Consider the following 22,275-nt stretch of genomic DNA (forward strand, 5'->3'; position numbering starts at 1 on the left):
CACCGCTTTATCTATGGAAAAAGAAAAGACAGACACTAAGAAAACTGGCATACTTAACGGAAAGTAAACTGGATCCCTATCCTGTGACATAGATCACTAAAAGACAAACTTTGCATGTATTGGAGACCTGCAAGTGTAAAGGAAAATTAGGAAGCAACTAGCATATAAAACATGAGGTGACTCTGTGACAGTTGGGGAAAGACCTCTGAAATAAAACTGCTAAAACATAATAAGAAAGACAGATGGGAGAATTTTCAGATATTGAACAAATAAAAATATAAAACTATTAAAATCCTTTGGGCTTCTCAAAAAAATAAGAGCAGAGGCAAGGAATCAGGAAAACAGAAGAATGCTCAGTGATGTATCTACTGAAATGATAAAACAGTTACACACTAAGTTGCTTAAATGAGCCTTCAAATCAACATGGGTATTTGGTGGAAACTACAGTCTCACAATATCGATTTCAAAATTAACAGTAAGTGTTATGAACAGAATAACATCCATAGGAGACAGAGAGGATGTTATACAAAACTCTTTCACCAAAGGAGGACCAGGATCAGAGGTTTCCACTCAGCAGACTTATGATGTTTGCTGTAGCAGCACATATACTAAAATTGGAACTATATAGAGAAGATAAGCATGGCTAATCTGCTAGGAGGACATGCAACTTTGTGAAGCAGACTTGACATATCTTTAATTATAAGATAAATCAATTGTACTCAGTTCAAAAATACTGAATCATGGCTGAATCTTTATGTAGGGCATGGCTCCTGAGGTGCATAATGGAGCAGATCTTTCCACAATACTGCTACACAGTCTGTACTATGTCCACCATAATTCTCCACTAGTCACAAAAGAAGACCATGAAACAGACCCCAGATGAACTGATGCTTATTTATTTGCAGCTTAAAGCCACTGGGAAAACAGATTACTAGTGATGTCAGTTAACTATATTACCAAATAGCTGCATGTCACCATCTGCTCTATACAACCTTGAAAGTTTACCTTGGTAGCCAGAGAACACTTCATTCATTGTTTAATACTGTCAGCATATAGAACTGCATGCTATATTAATTAAAATTTATTATATTTATATGTACCTAGTAAAATATTTTTAATTTCTAAGGCCCCTGAACACCTTCAGGCCTCCACCTCCTCCAGCAACCCAGGCCCCTGAACACCCTCATACCCCCTCCACCTCTCAGCACCCCAGGCCCCTGAACACCCTCAGGGACCCTCATCCTCAGCATCCCAGGCCCCAGAATCACTCAGGACCCCTCCTCCTCTCAGCACCCAAGGCCCCTGAACACCCTCAGGCCTCCTCCTCCACTCAGCACCCCAGGCCCCTGAACACCCTCAGGCCTCCTCCTCCTCTCAGTACCCCAGGCCCCTGAAGACCCTCAGGCCCCCTCCTCCTCTTAGAACTCCAGCCGCCTGAACACCCTAAGGCCTCATCCTCCCCTCAGCAACCCAGGCCCTGAACACCCTCAGGCCTCCTTCTCACCTTAGCACCCCAGGCCCCTGAACACCCTCAAGCACCTTCCACTCAGCACCCCAAGTCCCTGAACACCCTCAGGCCCCCTCCACTCAGCACCCCAGGAGCCTGAACACTCTTAGGCCCCATCCACTCAGCACCCAAGGCCTCTGAACACCCTCAAGCCTCATCCTACTATCACCACCCCAGGCCTCTGAACACCCTCAGGCCTCCTCCTACTCTCAGCATCCCAGTCCTCTGAACACCTTCAGGCCTCCTCTTATTCACAGCACCACAGGACCCTGAACACCTTCATGCCCCCTCCTCCTCTCAGCTCCCCAGCCCCCTGAACAACCTCAGGCCCCATCCTCCCCTCAGCACCCCAGGCCCCTGAACACCTTCAGACCCCCTCTACCTCTGGAGCCCCCCAGGTGACCCTGCAACACTCCAGGCCACCTCCTCTGGAGACCCCCTGATGTCCCTGCAGTACCCACTCCTCCTGCTTCCTGTCCTGCACAGCTGAGTCCCTGGTGGCCATTTGACTCCAGGTCCAGGGCTTCCTGCCCATAGAGCCACTGAGGCCCCCAAGAGCCAGGGCCAGGCCAGCGCCAGAAGCACATGTTCAATCTCAGCTGACTCAGTACAGACTGGCAGTCCCATTGTACTCCAGACCTCAGGGACACGGTTTGGGGCCTCTGGGCACCACTGTCACTTGGGGCCTGGTCCAGTGGGCAGGTGGCCATGAGGGCTGCCAGCTGCAGGGCGGCTGCAGTGCCAGCAGGAGACACCAGGTGGCGGAGCTGCAGAGCAAACCTTCCCAGGATGGGCTATGGTGGGGCCGCAAATGTCCACCCCAGGGTTTATTCTGGGCCTCCAGACCCCTAGATGTACATGCCCCAGGTTTCCCCCCACCCAAGGTGTCCCCCACCCACGATGCCCACAGACGTCCGGTCCCAGGCCCCCAGGTCTCTCCCTGCCCCAGGTGTCCCCGCCCCTGACCTCCAGGTTTCCCCCCACCTCAGGTGCCCCCGTACTGCCCCCAGATGTCTGGTTCCTGGTGCCCAGGTCTCTCTCCATCCCAGGTGTCCACGCCTCAGGCCCCCATCTTTCCCCCACCCCAAGTGTCCCCTGTCCACCCCAGATGTCAGGTCCCAGGCCCCCAGGAATCTCCGCAACAGGTGTCCCCGCCCGGGACCCCAGGTATCCCCCAAATCCAGGTGCCCTCCATGCGCCCCCAGATGACCTGTCCCCAGCTCCCAGGAATCCCTGCCCCTGTGTCCCCACCCGGGGCCCCCAGGTGTCTCCCCACCCCATGTGTCCCTGCCCCGGGGCTCCCAGGTGTCCATAACCAGTCACATAGGTGTCCTGGTTCTGCCCCCAGAAGGCCCCATCCCCAGGACCCCAAAAGTCCTCCGCCCTCATCACTCCTGGCCACCATGTCCCCACTGATACCCATCTGTGATGCGGCCCCCAAGGACACAGCACAGCCAGGACACCAAGCACACCATGAGGAAGACTTTTTAATCCCAATTTCCTGAGGGTCCTTCTGAATCTGGGCACAATGCTATCAAAACTGGATGGGGGAGAAGGGTTCACCAGGACCACGGCCTCAGACCACCTCAAACTAACAGCCACCATCTTGCAGTCACCAAATACACAACCCCCAAACCAACAGCCCCCCAAACCCACAGGCCTCCAAACCACAACACTCAACCCACATCCCCCCACCAACGAGGCCCAAACCACAACACACAAACCCACAGCTCCCCAAACAGGACACAAACAAATAGCCCCCCAAATCCATGGCCCCCAAACACATAGCCCCCAACCCACAACACCCAAAACCACAGCCCCCCAATCCACAGGCCCCAAACCACAGCCCCCAAGACCACAGCCCCCAAACCCACAACAACCAAATCCACAGACCTCAAACCCACAGCCCCCTAAACGATAGCCCCCCAACCCACAATCCCAAACACACACCCCCAACCCCACAACCCACAACCCCCAAAGCCACAAACCCAAAACCCACAGCCCCACAACCCACAACACCCAAACCCACAGTCCCCCAAAACCACAACCCGCAAACCCCCAATCCACAGCCCCACAAATCCACAGCCCCTCAAACATACAGGGCCCCAAACCCACAGCCCCTAAAAACCACAGGCCACAAACCCAAAGCCCCAACCCCAGAGGCCACTAAACCCACAACCCCCCAACACACGGCCCCCAAACCCACAGCTTCCTAAACCCACAATCCCCCAACCCACAGCCACTAAAAACCACAGGCCACAAACCCCAGCCCCCCAAACACACAGGACGCCAAACCTATAGAGCCACAGTCCACAGCCCCTAAAAACAACAGACCCACAAACCCACAGCCACCCAAACCCACAGCCACCCAAACCTACAACCCCAAACCCACAGCACCCAAACCCACAGCCCATAAACACCACAGCCCACAAACCCACAGCCCCAAAGCCACAGCACCAAAACCCACAGCCTCCCAATTCACAGCTCCCCAAACCAACAGGTCCAAAACCCACAGCCCCTAAATCCCACAGCCCCCCATACCCACAGACCCAAAACCCTACAGCCCCCCAAACCCACAACACCAAACCCATAGCCACCCAATCCACAGCTCTCACCCCACAGCCACCAAACCTGTTCCCCCAACTCACAGTTCCCCAAAACCACACAGCACTGAGACACTCACAACCCCACTATCACAACTCCCAAACCTCACAGGCCGCAGACCCTCACAGCCCTCAGACCATCACAGTCCCCCTACTTACAACCTGCAGATTCACAGCACCCAGACCCTCTCAGCCCACAAGACCCTCTCAGCCCCGAGACACTCTCAGCCCCCAGACCCTCATAGCCCCCAGACCCTCTCAGCCCCCAAGACCCTCATAGTGCCCAGACCCTCACAGCCCCCACTCTCAGGCCCCAGACCCTCACAGTCCGCAGACCCTCATAGTGCCAAGATCCTCATAGGCCCCAGACCCACTCAGCCCCCAAGACCCTCATGGCCCCCAACTCACAGCCCCCAGACCCTCACAGCTTCCAAGACCCCCAGGACCCCTGACTCTCTTAGCCACCATCTGAACACAGGCCCTTCCCCCAGGATCCCACTCACCATGTTGATCTTTGACACCATGTTGATACTGGATATGTTGATGTTCATGCCTACAGCCACAGGGGGGGGGGCTATGGGGCAGCAGTGACCACAGGCCTGAGTGTGAGGGCCCAGCACAAGCCAGCTTCCACTAACAGCCACCACTCCTCCACACCAGGGGCCTCCCTACGGGACGCTGCAGTGGACAGGACCCTCCCCACTGGACAGTGAGGTGGACAGGAACTCCCCACTGGATGCTGAAGTGGACAGAAACTCCCTAATGGACACTGAGTTGGACAGAAACTCCCTGATGGACACTGAGGTGGACAGGAACTCCCACTGGATGCTGCTGTGAACAAAAACTCCCCACTGGATGCTGCAGTGGACAGGACCCTCCCCACTGGACACTGAGGTGGACAGGAACTCCCACTGGATGCTGCAGTGGATAGGACCCTCCCCATTGGACAGAGAGGTGGACAGGAACTCCCACTGGATTCTGGGGTGGACAGGAACTCCCCACTGGATGCTGCAGTGGACAGAAAGTCCGCAATGGGCCCTAAAGCGGACAGGGCCCTCTCTATTGGAAGCTTAGTATACAGCACCCTGTCCACTGGGAACTGGGGTGGACACAGCACTTCTCCAGACCACAGGACACAGGTTTGTCTCAGGCAACGCTGGGACTACCAGGTGCGCTTCCGCCTTGTTCTGGACTGGACACTGCATACAGGTCACTCAGACACGAGCCTCAAGCTGGAAATGCGCTGGGCGGGCAGCACCCAGGAACTTGGGGTGTTTCAGGGAGCAGGGCACAGTCAGCCACCAGGGACCCAGTGCAGCACAGTGCTGGAGGTGGCATTCACAGCCCGGACCCTGCAGGACACTCACAGGGCTGGACACCATTCACTCTCACCTGCACCGTCACCCCCTCTCCCTGCACCCCTCAACTGCACCCCACCTCCTACCCCCGGCATCCCCTCACCTGCATCCCACCTCCTACCCCCTGCACCCCTCACCTGCACTCCACCTCCTTCCCGCTGCAACCCCTCACCTGTACCCCCACCTCCTACCCCCTCCACAACCTCACCTGCACCCTCACCTCCTACCCCCTGCACCCCCTCACCTGCACCCTCACTTCCTACCCCCTGCACCCCTCACCTGTACCCCACCTCCACCCCCTGAACCCCGCACCTGCACCCTCACCTCCTACCCGCTACACCCCTCATCGGCATCCCACCTACTACCCCATGCACCCCCTCACCTGCACGCCTACCTCCTACCCACTGCACCCCCTCACCTGCACCCAAAGTCCTACCCCTGCACCCCCTCACCTATACCCCACCTCCCCACCCCTAACCCTCACCTCCTACCCCCTTCACCCCTCACCTGCACCTCCTCACCTGCACCTTACCTCCTTCCACCTGAACCCCCTCACCTGCACCCAATCAGCTGCACCCCCTCACCTACAGCCCCAAGTTCTCACCCCCTCATACCTGCAGCCCCTCACCTCCACGCCCTCACCTTCCATGCACCCCCCACTTCAGCAACCCTCAACTCCCAGGCACCTGGCACCCTCTATACCCAGCAACCTCACCTCCAAAGTCTGGCCTCAGGCAGATGTCATAGCCTTTCAGCAGCTGGTCCACTTTCTCCTTCACCAGGGAGGTGTTACTGGGGTTGCTGACACTGCAGGGAGGGGAACCTCAGTGCCTGGTGGGTACTGCTCAGTCCCGCCCCCCCCCTGCCCTATGGGTCAGTTCCAGGGCCCTAGGGCCCCCCCCGGAGGGGGGTCCCAGCCTGACCAGGGAGCAGATCTCTGGGTCCCAGCCTGACCGAGGGGCTGTTCTAGGGTCCCCCCGTGGGTGGGGGCAGTTACAGGGCCCCCACCCGGTCTGGGGTGCAGATGGAGTGGTCCTGGCCCTATGGGGGCGGCCATTCTCGGGGTCCCGCCAGCTGCTGGGGTGCAGTTACCCCCAGGGCAGCCCTGTGACCCCCGGCCGGCTTGCGGGATAAGAACCTCTGCGCGCACACAAAGGCCAGCAGCACTGGAAGGGCCAGAGCCTGCAGCCCCTAGGTCCAGTGCCCCCATCCTGTGGCTGAGGGGAGTGCAGCCACACTGGTGGAATGGGGGTGGTGCATGTACAGGTGTTCCAGTGGGGGCAGGGAGGGGCTGGGCTGGGAAGAGCACCCCATCACCCCCTAGGCGGAGCATCCCAAGGAGCGCCCTGTGGAAAGACCCAGAGGAGCACCATACCTGAGCACACATAGAAGCCTGCCTAAGCACCCAGAGAGCACACTGCTCTAGCCCCCAGAGGAGCACCCTGCCTGAACACCTCAGAGGAGCACCCTGCCTGAACACCCAGAGGAGCACTTGGATGAGAATTCCAGATGAGCACCCCAAGCTGAGCACTCAGGCTGAGCACCCTGGCTGAGCACCCTGGCTGAGCACCCCAGAAGACAGTCCCAGGGTGTGGTGCTTGGTGAGTGCTCAGGGTGCTGTGGGGTACAGGCAGGCTCCTGATAGAGGGCAGGGGCCTCTGTGCACTCAGCCAGATAAACTTAGCAAACTGGAATTGGGCTAGCTTCCAGGACAGGGGACTGGAGACAGGGGGCTGTGGACTGAGGACTAGGACTGGGGACAACGACTGGGACTGGGGACAGGGGAAAGGGATTGGGGACTGGGGGACTGGGGACAGGGACTGGGGACAGGGGACAGGGGACTGTGACTGAGAACAAAGGACTGGGGACAGGGGGCTGAGGATAGGGGACTGAAGACAGGGACTGGGGACAGGGGACTGGGACTGGAGAAAGAGGGCTGAGGACAGGGCAATGCCCTGAACACCCTCAGGCCCCCTCCTCCTCTTGGCACCCCAGGACTCTGAACACCCTCAGGACACTTCCTCCTCTCAGCACCCCATGCCTCTGAACACCCTCACGCCCCCTCCATTCAGCACCCCAGGCCTCTGAACACCCTCAGGCCCCCTCCACCTCTCAGCACACAGGACCATGAACACCCTTAGGCCCCCTCCTCCCATCACCACCCCAGTCCCCTGAACACCTTAAGGCCCCCTCCTCCTCTCAGCACCCCAGGCCCCTGAACACCCTAAGGCCCCCTCCTCCTCTCAGCACCTCAGGTTCCGGAAAAGCCTAAGGACCCTGCTCCTCTCAGCACCCCAGGGCGCTGAACACACTCAGGCCCCTACCTCCTATCAGCACCACAGGCCCCTGAACACCCTCAGGCCCCCTCCTCCTCTGGAGCCTCCCAGGTGTCCCTGCAGCACCCACTCCTCCTGATTCCTGTCCTGCACAGCTGAGTCCCTGCTGGTCATTTGACTGCAGGTCCAGGGCTTCCTGCCCATAGAGCCACTGAGACCCCCACAAGCCAGGGCCAGGCCATTGCTGGATGCCCGTGTTTACTCTCAGCAGATTCAGTACACACTGGGAGTCCTGTTGTACTACAGACCTCGGGCACACGGTGTGGGGCCTCTGGGCACCACTGTCACTTGTGGCCAGGTCCAGAGGGCGGGCATCTATGAGGGCTGCCAGCTTCAGGGTGGCTGCACTGCATGCAGAGGCCACCACGTGATGCTGCTGCAGCACAAATCTTCCCAGGCTGGGCTCTGGTGGAGCCGCAAGTGTCCACCACCAAGGTTTATTCTGGGCTTCCAGACCCCTAGATGTCCCTGCATTCAGCTGTCCCCCAAGGTGTTCCCTACTGCAGGTTTCCCTGACCCCCAGGCCCAGCTTCCCAGCCTCCTGCCAGGAGCCTCAGCGGCCCTCAGGAATCACTGTCCCATGTGTCCCCCCCATTACAACCCCCCCTACAAACAACCTGCAGATTCACAGCCCCAGATCCTCTCAGCCCACAGCCCTCACAGACCCGAGAACCTCTCAGCACCCAGATCCTCAGATCCACCAGACCCTCTGAGCCTCCAAGACCCACATAGCCCCCAGACGCTCTCAGCCCCCAAGATCCTCATAGCGCACAGCACCTCTCAGCCCCAGACCCTCTAACCCCAGACTCTCATAGCCCCCAAACCCTCTCAACCTCCAGACCCTCTCAGACCCCAGACCCTCACAGCCCCCACCTTAACAGCCCCCAAGACCCTCAAGCCCCAAGTCCCTAACAGCCCACAAGACCCTCATAGCCCCTAAGATCCTCACAGCCCCCAGACCCTCTCAGCCCACAGAAAATCACAGCACCCAAGACCCTCACAGCCCCCAGACCCTCTCAGCCCACAGAAAATCACAGCACCCAAGACCCTCATAGAACCCAAGACCCTCAGAGACCCGAGACCCTCTCAGCCCCCAGACCCTCTTAGCCCCCAAGACACTCATGGCCCCCAACTCACAGCACCCAGACCCTAAGGCTTCCAAGACCCCCATAGCGCCCATGCCCTCACAGTCCACAGACCCTCACAGCCCTCAGACCCTCACAGGCCCCAGGCCCTCTCAGGTCCCAGACCCTCAGAGCCCCCAGACCCCCACAGTCCCCAGGCCCTCACAGCACCCAAACCATCTCAGCCCACAAGCCCTCACAGCCCATAGACCCTCACAATATGCCAGACCCTAACAGCCCCCAGGACCACTCAGCCACCAGACACTCACAGCCCCCAGACCCCCACAGCCCCCAGGCCCTCACAGCCCCCAGACCCTCTCAGCCCAAAGGCCCTCTCAGCCCCCAGAGTCTCACAGACCAGACCATCACAGACCCCAGGCCCTCTGAGCCCTCAGACCCTCCCAGCCCCCAGACCCTGTCAGCTCCCAGACCCTCACAGCCCCTAGACCCTCTCAGCCCCCAGACCCTCACAGAAACCAGAACCCCACAGCCCCCAGACCCTCACATTCCTCAGACCCTCACAGCCCCCAGACCCTCTCAGCCCCCAAGACCTTCTCATCTGGAGTTCTCTTTTCTGTGCAGTGCAATGTTGTGGTCCAGTTTCTTCTGCAGGTTTCAACCCAATTTCCCCAACACCATTTGTTGACTTGCTCTCTACAAGAAACCCAGCTGAGCTTCTAAGACAAAGCAGCACCAAGTCAATGGTAGAAAGCTGCTCCCACTATCAGAAGGTGACTTTAAAAAGGGAAGGAACAACTTGGGCATTGCATGATGATTAGGGACCCATAATAACATGAAGGGGTTACATGGATTACTCTGTCTATGAACCAAATAAGGAGCAGCACAGACACATGAAACAAGTATTCATAAGATGAGTCACATTAACAACCATACAATTAAGAGTAGATTTCAATACACAATGGGATAGAGTGAATGCCCCCCTATCTATCAGATGTGCAAATGTGCCCAATAAAATGTGGAACATTCCTACCATGGGTTGGGGGAGGGATAGTTAATGGAACACCATCACCTGAGCTGACATTAGAAAAACACTTTCCACCAATCACAGGGCACTGGGACAGTCCACATTCGGAAGGGGAGGGTAAGAAAAGCTGTCCCTCAAGCACCCAGTATATGTTGGGGTTGCTGCAGGGGGATGGGACATGCTTCTTTCAGGGGGCCTGTCACTCCCCAGGCTAGCACCCAGACAGTCCGTGTAGTCCAAGACTGTCTCTATTGGGATGACCTCCCCCAGGCTCCCACCCCCACTGGACATGTGCTGCCCTGGCCAACAGCTTCCATTGGTCGCCTGGCAACAGGTCAAGCAGTTGGCATCTCTGATTCTGAGCTGACCTCTGATCAAGAGATTACTCTCTCCAGGTCTGATCCGTATGCGGTGAACTGCTCCCTCCTGCCCTTTATTCAGAAACTGAGGACTTGTCCTGCGATCAACAGCACCTATATCAGGTGGACAGGAACACTAAGGGGCGGGGGAAGCGAGGGGAGGGGTGGGATCAGGGTGGGGGTTGGCCTCTCTGGGCCACATTTGGGTCCCACACCTTACACACACACACAGGCACACGCACACGCACACACACACACACACACACACACACACACACACACACCTGTGCGGAGATATTACCACTGGAATATTCAAATCCTACTCCAGCTCAGTGGCCAAGCAATTCAAGGTTCCTTCTGGGGTGTGTCCTCCCCAATTACCCATCATGGAACAGGGTGACATGTCTGGGACCTCTGGGCAGAAGAGGAGCAGAGGCACAAGACCTAATACTAGAGCCTCCAAAAGAAGCCATTCCTCCTCTGACAGCTCAGAGGTCCAGCATGTCACTTTGGGCAGGGCTGCACCAAGAGGTGCACAGGGGTCCTCAACCAAAGCTCCTAGGAAGGGAGCCCAGAAGAGGAGCCATCCCTCCTCTGTTGCTGCCCTGGCTGCTGGTGATGCCGGCACTGCAGCCCCCTCCAAAGGGAGAGCAGACATCACTGTGCCCAGTGGGGGGAGTGACTCAGACAGCCTGAGACACGCTTACTCCAAGCAGGGGACTGTGTCCCAGGGTCCCTCAGCCACTGTCTTGTCCTCCTCTGGCGCCCTGGGTGCAATGGGCTCCAAAGCCCCCGGCTCTGGCTCTGAGACTGACCCAGCACAGATACGGCAGACCCCCACAGCCAGGAATACTGTCCCTAGATTTGTCATATACATGGCAGAGGTCTACCCTGGCAGGGCCAAGGCTGTGGGAAGGACAGCTCCCACCGCAGTGTCCAGAGCTCACCCCAGCAACAGCAACAGGGGTGATGGGGGCACTGCCAAGAGCAACCCTCAGGTCCCAAGCCAAGATCCTTGCAGCACACAGGGGAGCCAGGGCACAGTTCAGGTATCCCCCGTGCAGGTGCTCCCTGGGGGCCACATAGGGAAGGATGCCAGGACCCCCACCTCTGCCAGTGGTCCCTCCAGTGGAGCACACTCCAGCACAGGAGCACATGGGGTGCCCTCCTCCAAGGCAGGCATTGCTCCCCACGACTCCACTGCACCCCCAGTGACTCAGAGCTCCTGCTCTACACTACCCATGGTGAAGGCCCAAACAAACAGCCAGCCCCCGTCTACAACTGCCCAGGTTGATGGCAATGCTGGCACTGCCACTTATGCAAGGGCAACAGGTATCACCACCCTGCTCAGTGGAGGGACTCACACAGGCACTCTGAGCCATGATCTTTCCAAACAGGGAACTGTGACCCAGGGTCCCTCAGCCACTGCCTTGTCCTCCTCTGGGGCCCTGGGTGCAATGGACTCCAAAGCTCCCAGCTCTGAGACTGACCCAACACAGATGCAGCAGACCCCCACAGCCAGGAGTACTGTCCCTAGATTTGTCATCTACATGGCAAAGGTCTACCCTGGCAGGCCCAAGGCCATAGGAGGGACTGCTCCCACCACAGTGTCCAGAGCAGACCCCAGCAACAGCAACAGCAACAGGGGTGATGGGGGCACTTCCATGAGCACCGCTCAGGTCCCAAAACAAGATCCTTCCAGCACACAGGGAAGCCAGGGCACAGTCCAGTCATCCCCTGTGCAGGTGCTCCCTGGGGGCCACTCAGGAAAGGATTCCAGGACCCCTACCTCTGCCAGTGGTCCCTCCAGTGGAGCACCCTCCAGCACAAGAGCAGACGGGGGGCCCTCCTCCATGGTGACCCCAGGTAATTGGGGCTCCTGCACTACATTGCCCACCGTGGGGGCAAAAACCAACAGCCATTCCACATCTGCTGTTGTGCAGGCTGCAGCCCCCTCAGGCATTCCCACCACTTCTGCAGGGACAAGAGATAGCAGCCTACACAATGCTGGAGACAGGAGAGTGGGTGCTATCACCATGCAGCAGACACTGAGCCTGGGGGACTCGACCAACATGGGGAGTGTGGGCCAGGGTAACTCAACCACTGCCCTGTCCTCCTCTGGATCCCTGGGTGGGAAAGAACACAGGGCCGGCAGGTATCACAGGAAAAGAAAGTCCACCACTGCACCATCTGAAGTTGGCATGCGCGGTGCTTGCACCACAGACACCAGTGACTTGGAGTCACCTAACAGTAAGTTGAAGGCTCTGAGGCTTACCCATGCCAGCATTCCGGGGACTGTGGCCCAGGGTTCAATGACTACTGCTCTGTCCTCCTCTGGGAACCAGGGTGGGAAAGACCACAGAGTGCGCAGAACAGTCAAGAACAGGAAATCTACCACTGCACCATCTGGAGTCACTCCTTCTGGTGGTCTGGGAGCAGGTCCCTCTATTAGTGTCAACCTGTCTGGAGGCACAGCTCACACAAGCATTCCTGGTGCTGACAACAGAGCCACCGGAGACATAAAGCCAGCTATAAGGAAGCTGCAGGCTCTGAACCTTAATCATGCCAGCACTGCAGGGACTGTGACCCATGGTAACTCAGCCACTGGCCTGTCCTCCTCTGGGCCCCTGCATGGGAAAGAACACAGGGTCTGCAGGGAGGACAGGAAAAGGAAATCTGCCACCGCACCATCTAGAGTCACTCCTCCTGGTGCTCTGGGAGCAGGTCCCTTGAATATTTTCAATCTGTCTGGAGGGGCAGCTCACTCAAGCCTTCCTGACTCTGGCACCAGAGTCACCAGTGACCTGAATTTCCTTATCAGTAGGCTACAGGTTCTGAGCTTGAGTGACACCAACACAGGGCTGACTGTGGCCCAGGGTCCTCTACCCACTGCCCTGTCCACATCTTGGGCCCTGGGTGGGATGGACCACAGATCAGCCAGGTCTGCCAGAAGGAAAACCACCACTGCTCCATCTGGAGTCACCACTTCTGGTGCCCTGGGAGCAGGTCCTAAGGTTCCCATCCTGTCTGGAAGGGCAGCTCACTCAAGCCTTTCTGCTGCTGGCACCAGAGTCTCCAGTGACTTGGCTTCAATTATAAGTAAGATGCAGGCTCTGAGCCTAACCCATCCGAGCATTCTTGGGACTGTGGCCCAGGGTCACTCTGCCACTGCCCAGTCCAAACCTGGGGTCTCTATGAGGAAGGGCCTCAGAGCTTCAAGTTCTGACTGCAGACCCAGGCAGTCCAACACAACCCCAACTGGGGTCCCCGCCTTTCCTGCCCCTTCATCTGCAGGTCTCCCTGCAAGTGCTGCAGCCCCTCCAAAGACCACTCCCACAGTCAAGTCCAGAGCTGGGAGCCGGGATGTCTATGAAATCCACACCCTCATCACTGGCCTGGCGGCTCTGCACATTTAGCTTACATGTCTTGGGATGATTTTATTTTATTGTATTTTTATCTGATAGACTAAAACTCAGAGAAGAGAGGGAATTAGATAAGAAGAAAAAGACACCTGCTGTACCTGTTTCACAGATTTGGAAGCTTCTCCCTGCAGGTGGGGAGCAGGAGCTGGAACTCAGATCCACACACAGTCATGTGGCAATGTGTGTGGTTAACCAGGGGGACAGCCACCAACATTGTTTGATTTTTGTTCTTTATTTAAATTTATTTTTCAATTCAACTTTTTTTCATTTGGGTTTTTTCATTATTTTACTTAGTTATTACTATATCTATTTTTAATTTACTAGAATAAAGCATATTTTATTTTTTATTGTGTCTACCATTAGTTTATTGTATGTACTTTTTATTTCAGTACTTCCAGGTCATTGCTGGGACTTGGTTCCTTAACAATACTACACATTGCTCCTGGTAGTAGTCTTATTTTCTGCTCTCCATTTTTTGATGCATGTATGTAATAAAGTATTGATATAGATAATAGTCAACAGAAGCCTGTAGGGGCTTGGCATCCACTTGCATGTTACACTTTAATTTCTTGCCACCAGGCTTGATGCCTGCACAGTGACACCACCCCCCATTATCCTGGTGGCCCTATTTATATATTTTTCCCTGGAATAGCAACTTTGAAGGCAGGAGGAGATAGATAGGGAGAGAGACACCAGCAGCTTCCCCCCGGGGTGTGGACCAGGGTGCAACATCTGGTCTTGAACACAGTGACCTGTAGAGCAGCGGACTTGCAGGGCAGTGTGGCCAGCAGCTGGGGCTCTGGAGGGACTCAGGTGCAGGGCTGATGCTAGTTGTACCCTGTGACTGTGGCCAGTCTGCCTCCCCACCCCCAGGAGCATCATCTGCAGCATGGGACACACCAGATTAGAGTGACCTGGAGACCCTCAGAAAAGACCTGCTCAGTAAGTGTCTAGGGGATGCTCCTCTGATCCCTCTATTCTGAGTGGGAGGAAGCCCATGTACAGTGTGAATCTCAAACCAAACAAATACAGCCTACATGCAGGACAGTTCAGCCTTACACAGACTCATTTTAGCGATTACTGGTGGAGAGATCAGACTAAGTCTGCCTTAGCAGTTTTAGTGTGGTAGCACTAATGAGCAAGTTTCAGAAGTCCAGAAATACTCACAGATACACAGTGTTTTCCTGGAGACCCTGGGCGATTCTACAGGGCACTTGGCTGATGAGCATCCTGGGCAGAGTCCAGGAGGGGTGTTCTCTGGGCAGCACACAGCTGAAAGGGTGGATCCTGACTCACAAGTAGCTTTCACACAGACCCTTGAGTTTTATTTTAACTCAGGTATTGATTCTCACAACACAGCAATCCTCCAGTCTCCCCATTAGTACACACTCACTCAGCTCTTCTTCTGATCCAGGACCTACTCTGGTCCTGGAACCTACACAGGGAGTACAATCAAGAGTCCTTGGTAGAGAGATAGAGATTGAGAGAGAGAGAGAGTGAGAGAGATAAATAGAGAGAGATGAGATATACGAAGCACAGTTAAGAAGAGAGTACTAGCAAAGATGCACAGCTTCTGGTCACCATTCAAACTACTCCCAAAGTGTAGATGGTCAAGGCTTCCCACTGAGCAAGGGATGGGTATGTGTTCAACTAAGAGCCTCTCTGGATTTGCCTTTGTACTCTTATTACACATTCAGTTAAATGAATGCATTTATATCACTTCCTAACACTGAAAAGATTGCTGTAATGTGCAGTCCTCTGCTTCTCTTATATATGACAGCATATGGGACTGCAGCCCAGGAGGTGGAGCCTTGGCTGGAGTTGGACCAAAAAGTAAGTGCTCCCAAGTTCAATCCTTGACACCACATGTGCCAGAGGGATTGTCTGTGTAGGTCTCTCTCCATCACATTAGACAAGTAATAAATCTTTGAAGATGTCTATCAGCTATTAAATAATTTAAATCTCTTTTATGCTTTTCTAATATTTCCTTCATACCTTCCCTAGTGACACACTGCTACTGCCCCCTACTAGATGGGTTGATTCTGGTGCCTATAGTGAAATAATTCTGCATGCAGACTGCATTGAGTCTCCTGTTTGCTGGGCCTGTGAACACACCAGCAGGCCAGGGGCCAGGGTGACAGGGGCTGAAGGGTACCTGTCAGTAGGACCAGTGACTTCCAAGAGAGCAGGCATTGTTGGACAAGTAAGAAGAGCAGAGAGGAGCTGCCACAGGGATGTGGAGAGAGAAGTGGACACCTGGCTCTGGTAGAGTGAGTTCTTCACACTGAAAAGGGACCAGTGGAATTTCCCCCACAGAGAAATAGCCTACAGTGCAGGAAGGCCACATATTCTGTGAGGGCTCAGCTCCTGCACCCCTCTGAGCACCTCAAGAGGCCCCTTCTCTCTGCCTTCATCATGTGGGAGGGTGCCTTGAGCAATGCAGACTAAGAGTTCCCAGAGGATAAGCTGTGGGCTCACTGCTGAGTGTGACAAGTCACCCAGGGCAAAAGGCAATGTTCTCACAACCTCAGCCAGTTGTACCATTTTTTGGAACAAAAACATAGAGGTTATGAGCAGTGATCTGGTAAACATGCCCATGGCTTTCCTCAATCCCAGGTGAGAAGGGGATTATGCAGTGAGACACCAGCAGGTGGGAGAGAGGCCTCCTCACAGCTGTGAGGTCACCAACATCCTGGTTCCCTTCAGCACAAGCAAAAGTCAGCATGAGAGGAAATTGGACAATTCCAACAGGAAGGTAACTATGGTATTTTGTGATCTTTTTGGTCTCTAAACAATTAAAATTGACATAAGCACAATGCACTTAAAATTAGCCCCAACAAAGGTCCCTCGTTCCACTCAAATTAAATACCGGTGGGAAACACTGCACTGCCAGGTGCTAAATCACCCTTAATGGAAGCTCCTATAACAACCTGGAGAGCCTGAGTGACTCCATATAGAGCCTGGCTGGTGAGCATGCTGGGCAGAGACAAGGAGGGCTGCAACCTCTGCAGAATATGCCTAGGGTGTTGGTTACATGATTCATTCAGGAACAGGCTTTACACAAACTCATGAATTGTCATCTTTACTAAGGTCCAGCTACCCACTCAAACCCTTCTCCTTCCCAACACAGCCAACAACCTTTCTGCATATCAGCGAGCACACATACAGGCCTTCCTAAGAGACAAGGACTCCTATGATGCTGGGGTCTCATCCTAGGAAGAGTAAAGAGGGCCTTCCACTGAGAGAAAGACAGAGAGAGACAGAGACAGAGAGAAACAGAGATGACCTAATGCCAGAAAGGGATGAATAAACTAGGAGCAGATTGCACACCTTCAGGCTGTCCAACACACCAGTGTAGACAGTTAAGCCTTCCTAGCTGGTGAAGGAAGGGTCTGCATTCATCTGAGAGCATGAGAAAAACCTCTGGATTAATACTTCTTCTATCACACATTGAGTGAAATACACAACTTTATGTCATTTCATAGCTCTGGCAGGATTGTGATATGCAGGTCACTCTTTCTCTCTTATAAATGACAGAATATGGAAACTGGAGGCCAGGAAGTGGAGTCTTGCATGTAGTTGAAGAAAACAGGAAGTGCTCCCAAATCCAATCCTTGACATCACATGTGCCAGAGCAGTGGCCTGGGCAGATTTTTCTCCCTCATACGTAAGACAAATTATACATCTTTGAAAATGTGTGGAAGGAACTTAGGAATTCAAATCTCATTCACGTTTTCTACTATTTCCTTCCTAATATCACTGGTGACACACCCAGGGCCTCTGGCCGTACCAGCAGGCAGGACAGTAGGAAAATGGGCTTTAGGGCACTTGACAGCGGGGTCAGTGGCATTGGCGGGAGGGTCACTAGGACAACAGGCAGTGGAAGGCAGACCACAGGAGCAGATACCAGCTTGGAAAGAGACCTGAAGAGAGAAGCAAACCCCCGAGTCTGATAGAGTGAGTTCTTCCTACTAACAGGGGACCAGAGAACCTTCGCCAACAGAGAAAGTGCTAGCACTGCAAGGTGAAAACCTGGGTGCTGTGGGGTTCAGCCCCTGCTGCCCCCTGAGTGAATAAAGAGGCTCTGTACACCCTGCCTTCTCCAAGAGGGGTTGTGTGCAGGGAGGTACAGGCAGGGAGCAGCTGAGGAGCAAGTGCAGTGAGGAGCTCCCAGGCCCCTGCAGTCTACCTTCATCATGTGGGAGGGAGCTTAGAGCTGCACTCAATAGGAACACCAGAGTATGAGCTGTGGGCCCAGTGCTGAGTGTGGTGTGCCACCAGAGATCCAATCAATAGTGCCCACAGTACTCATCCCATGGTGCTGCTTCTAGGGAAAGAACCTTATGTGATGATCAAGCCTGATATTGTAAACACACCTATGAATGTTATCCATCCCAGGTGACAAACATAAGCAGTAAGGTTGCAACTGCAGGGGTGATAGAGGTTTCCCCACAGCTCTGGTGTCAACAGCTTTCAGATGTGCTTGACCACAGCCAGGGCATCAGAAAGAAATGAAGATTGGACAATGCCAACAGGAAGGTACCTAACTATTGCGCCTCATAATTTTTCTAATTTATTAACTCTATGCACATAGAGATTTCTGGAAATAGCCAGGAAAGGGGTCCTTAGCTCTGCTCAAGTTTGCTTTCAGTGAGTGTTGCCTTCACACAGACTACTGAGTTGTCTTCTCTGCTCAGATGCAGTCACCCTCTCACTCTCTGTCTCCTCCTACTCCACAACATGGCCACCCCCATCTCTCCCTGTCAGAACACACAGCAGCCATTCCTCAGAGCCAAGGACTCATCTGGTCCTGGTGTAACACCTGATGGAGAGACAAGGAGTGCCTGCCTCATGGAAACAGAGAGAAGACAGAAAGACAGACACTGCGATGAAGAGACTAAAAACAAAGTTGTTCACCTTCTGGACCTAAGAACAACAGATTTGGTCAAAATGTAGATGGGAAAGGCTTTCTAGACAGTTAAAGAAGCCACTGTATTAATTTGAGAACATGAGAAACCCCTCTGCATTTGCACATTCATTCCCATATATTAAATGAATGGTTTCATGTCATTTCCTAGCTCAAATATGATGACTGTCCGATGCATGTGACTCTCTTTCTCTTACATATGATGGAATATGGCAACTGCTGCCCAGTAGGTTAAGACTTGGCTGATGCTGGAGAGGACAAAGTAAGTGCTCCCAAGTTCAATCCCTGACATTAAAGGTGCTAGGGTGATGATCTGTAGATGCCTTTTTCCTTCACATATTAAGAGAAATATTTCCTTGAAGATGGATGACAGTTATTAAAGAATTCAAATCTCATTTATGTTTTCTAATGTTTCTTCCTAATATCACTAGTGACATACTTCCACTGTCCCAGTTCCATGTGTCCATTATGGTACCACACTGAAATAATCCTTCCTGTTGACGCGGTGAGATTTCCCTGCACCAGGAACCTGCATCCACACAAGCAGGCCTGAGGCAGGGGTATCATAGGATTTAGGACATGTGTCAGTGGAACCAGTGGGATCTACAGCAGGGTTTCCTAGAAGCGCAGGCAGTGGAGTGTAATGGAGAGGAGCATAGAACAACATGCCACAGAGACGTGGAGAGAGAAATGGACACACGACTCTGGTAGTGTGAACTCTCCACACAAGGGAGGGACCCAAAGAGATTCCCACACAGAGCAAGAGCTGTCACTGATTCCATATTCTGTAGGGGTCCAGCCCCTGCACCCGTCTGAGTAACTGAAGAGGCCCCAAACACCCTGCCTGCTCCTGGAGGCCCTGTGAGGGAGGAGGGTTAGTCAGGGAGCACCTGAGGAGTGAGTGCAGTGAGGAAACTCCAGGCCTCTTCTCCCTGCCTTCTTCATGTGGGAGGGAGCCTAGGGCTGTACCCAATAAGGGTGCCCACCCTTTCTAAGTCTGGCTGCTACCCTGGTATTGATCCAATATGCCCACAATGTGCAGCCCCTGGGACTGCTTTGGGAAGAAAAGCAATGGGGTTACCAGTTGTCATCTGATATACATTCCCTTGACCTTCCTTAATCCATTGTGACAAAGGCTAGTGAGGTAGTGCCACTGGGGATGAGAGAAGCCTCCCCACAGATCTGGGATCACAGCATCCATCCATCCGGCCAACCTACAGCACAGACATTGTACAGAAGTAGTAAAGGAGGAACTGCCAATGCCAACACCAAGGTACCTACTGCATTCCGTGATCATTATTATCTCTGAACATAAAGGTGTAAACTCATTCCAGTTTACATGAGCAAGAAAACGCTTTCCAAGCTCCACTCAGGGTTGCAGCACAGTGGGGAACACTGCTCTCAGAAGAACTCAGAGATGCTAAGCTTAGCCCCATTCAGAGCAGTACAGACTGGGGAACCACCTGTGCACTTGTAGGTGAGGCTCCTGGCCAGAGACAGAAAGGGAGAGGCAAAAGTTTAGCCTGGCAAACACAACCCAGGTGAGTGCAGTGAGCTGTCCCCAGGTCCCTTCCCTCTGGCTTGAATGCAGGCATCCCAGCACCCACCTGGGAGGCTCCACCCAGAGTTAGGGTGTGCACTCTGAGGGGTGTGGAATGCAACCCCCCCACCCACAGGACAGAGCCTGATTGAGCACACATGCCAATGACCTTCCTTAACCCAGGTGGAGAAGAGGGAGCAGGGAGGCAGCAGCAGCAGGAGGAAGAAAGCCTACACCACATCTCTGGACTAAGGGACACCTGGGTGCCCATTAGCACACGGAGAAGCCAGCATGGGCCGAGTGAAGACCGCACAGTTTTCTCAGGAAGGTATCTATTTTTCATTTCAGCTTTCATTCCCATCTCTATTTGATTAAAACTGACAAGCACATTGTGTTTTAAGCCAGCAAGGCCTACAGCAGGCAGCACTGCAGAGTGAGGAGGGCAGGTCCAGTCTAGGGTGTGTGTGGCCTTGGGCAGATCTACTCACCCTGTCTTCCCATCAATCCCTGTGGACAAGACCAGAGAAGATGAAGACCAGCTCACACACGGGTACCCCTCACAGAGCAGGCACCAGGGCAATTTCCACGTCTGAGAACTTTGGAAGGGGATGTGTGAATATCAGCCCTTGCCCACACCCACCTCTTTGGGGACAGAGTTCAGAAATGCTGGGCTCCCAGCATCTTGACCAGAACTAGCAGATTTCCTCCCTGGCCTATTGTAATATCAGTCCCTGCAGCTTCTCTGGCCGGCCTCTGTCTGAGCTTCTCAACCAATGGTTTGATTTTGGGACACACCAGAAGGCACCCATAGTGACCTCTCACCCTGCACAGCAGAGTCCTTTGAAACCCACACACAATGAGATGGACATTCATTTCTTTCATCTCCTGTTTTCTTTTTCATATGTATATATTGATTGATTCCCTTTTTGCTGTCTGTGCTTGGACTGTTGTAGTTATTAATGTTGTCATCCTTTTTGGATAGGATAGAGAGAAATGGAGAGAGGAGGAGAAGGTAGAGAGGGGGAGAGAAAGAGGGACACCTGCAGACCGGCTTCACTGCCTGTGAAGTGACTCCCCTGTAGGTGGGGAGCCAGGGGGCTCATACCTGGATCCTCAAGCCAGTCCTTTCACTTTGTGCCACCTGAGCTTAACCTGCCACACAACAGGCTGCATGACTTTCTCAGGTTTCCTTAGAGACATCTGAGTGTGGTCACAGGGCACAGTGGAAGGTAGCTGAGATGGTGTGGGAAGGTAACTATGTCCTGGTGTCATACTGTATGAGGACACAGCACTCTGACTCAGAGAAGCAAGCACTGTTCCCGGTGCTTTCTCTGCAGAGCCCTGGGGTCCAGCATGAGGGGAACTTATGGGGGCCTTAGGTGGGGGCTGCTCAGATCCTTGTCCCACAGGGGCTTCCTCCCCTGCTGTCTGAAGCTGCTATAACAAGAGAGAGCTGTGGGCAGAGCTCAGCTTTAAGGAACATTTTCCTCTGTGAGAAGGAGTGGGGGACCCCTGGGCCTGGGGTTCCAACAGTAAAGGGAGAGCGGGATGTACACTGGCTGAGGAGCTAGTCACCCAGGGTGGGTCTGCTTTAGTCTAAAGTTCTTCTCACCCCATTGCCGGACAACCCCACTTTCCCTCTTCTTCCTCCTACCCCCATTGCTGAGGAGACTTGGCTGCCCAAAAGCGGCCTTCTTGCTCTTCCCCAGGTCATGACTTAAGGCTCCACTTCAAGATGGCGGCACCAGTGCAAGACAGTCCACAGTTCTCAGTGACCACCTGCCCCAGAGCAGCACCATGGAGGATGGCACTTGGCAGAGGACTCTACAGACGCCACATCAGAAGAGAAGAAGCTGCACTCTTCCCCATCATGTACTCTCTGTGTATCCCCTAAAGAAGCATGTAAACTGTAGATTATAAAGTGTAAACTGTAAACTCCAGTGGGGCCACCTGGTACCTTCAGCCAGTGGCCTCTCCTGCTGGAAATTAAACATGTGCCTTTTTAATGCACTCTTTTTGCCTGGGCTCCTTGCTTTCTCCCCACAGCCTTAGCAGGGTTAGGCAGAATTTGGGAGGGAGGGCTTGGAAGGAAGGTAGTGCAGACTGGCATCCCA

The 22,275-nt window shown here is 54.2% G+C and overlaps 1 long non-coding RNA gene and 1 other non-coding gene across 2 annotated transcripts; both read left to right on the forward strand.

The window, feature by feature from the left end:
- The first annotated feature begins 588 nt into the window (after positions 1 to 588).
- On the forward strand, positions 589 to 695 carry LOC132540574 (U6 spliceosomal RNA). The gene has a single exon (XR_009551772.1). It is a non-coding gene; the product is annotated as a U6 spliceosomal RNA (small nuclear RNA).
- Positions 696 to 19,815: 19,120 nt separating this feature from the next.
- Positions 19,816 to 22,021, forward strand: LOC132540231 (uncharacterized). The gene is made up of 3 exons (XR_009551439.1): positions 19,816 to 19,894; positions 20,345 to 20,489; positions 21,871 to 22,021. It is a non-coding gene; the product is annotated as an uncharacterized LOC132540231 (long non-coding RNA).
- Positions 22,022 to 22,275: the final 254 nt, after the last annotated feature.

This window comes from Erinaceus europaeus, chromosome 9 (genome assembly GCF_950295315.1).
Source record: "Erinaceus europaeus chromosome 9, mEriEur2.1, whole genome shotgun sequence".
NCBI classification, from domain to species: Eukaryota; Metazoa; Chordata; class Mammalia; order Eulipotyphla; family Erinaceidae; genus Erinaceus; species Erinaceus europaeus.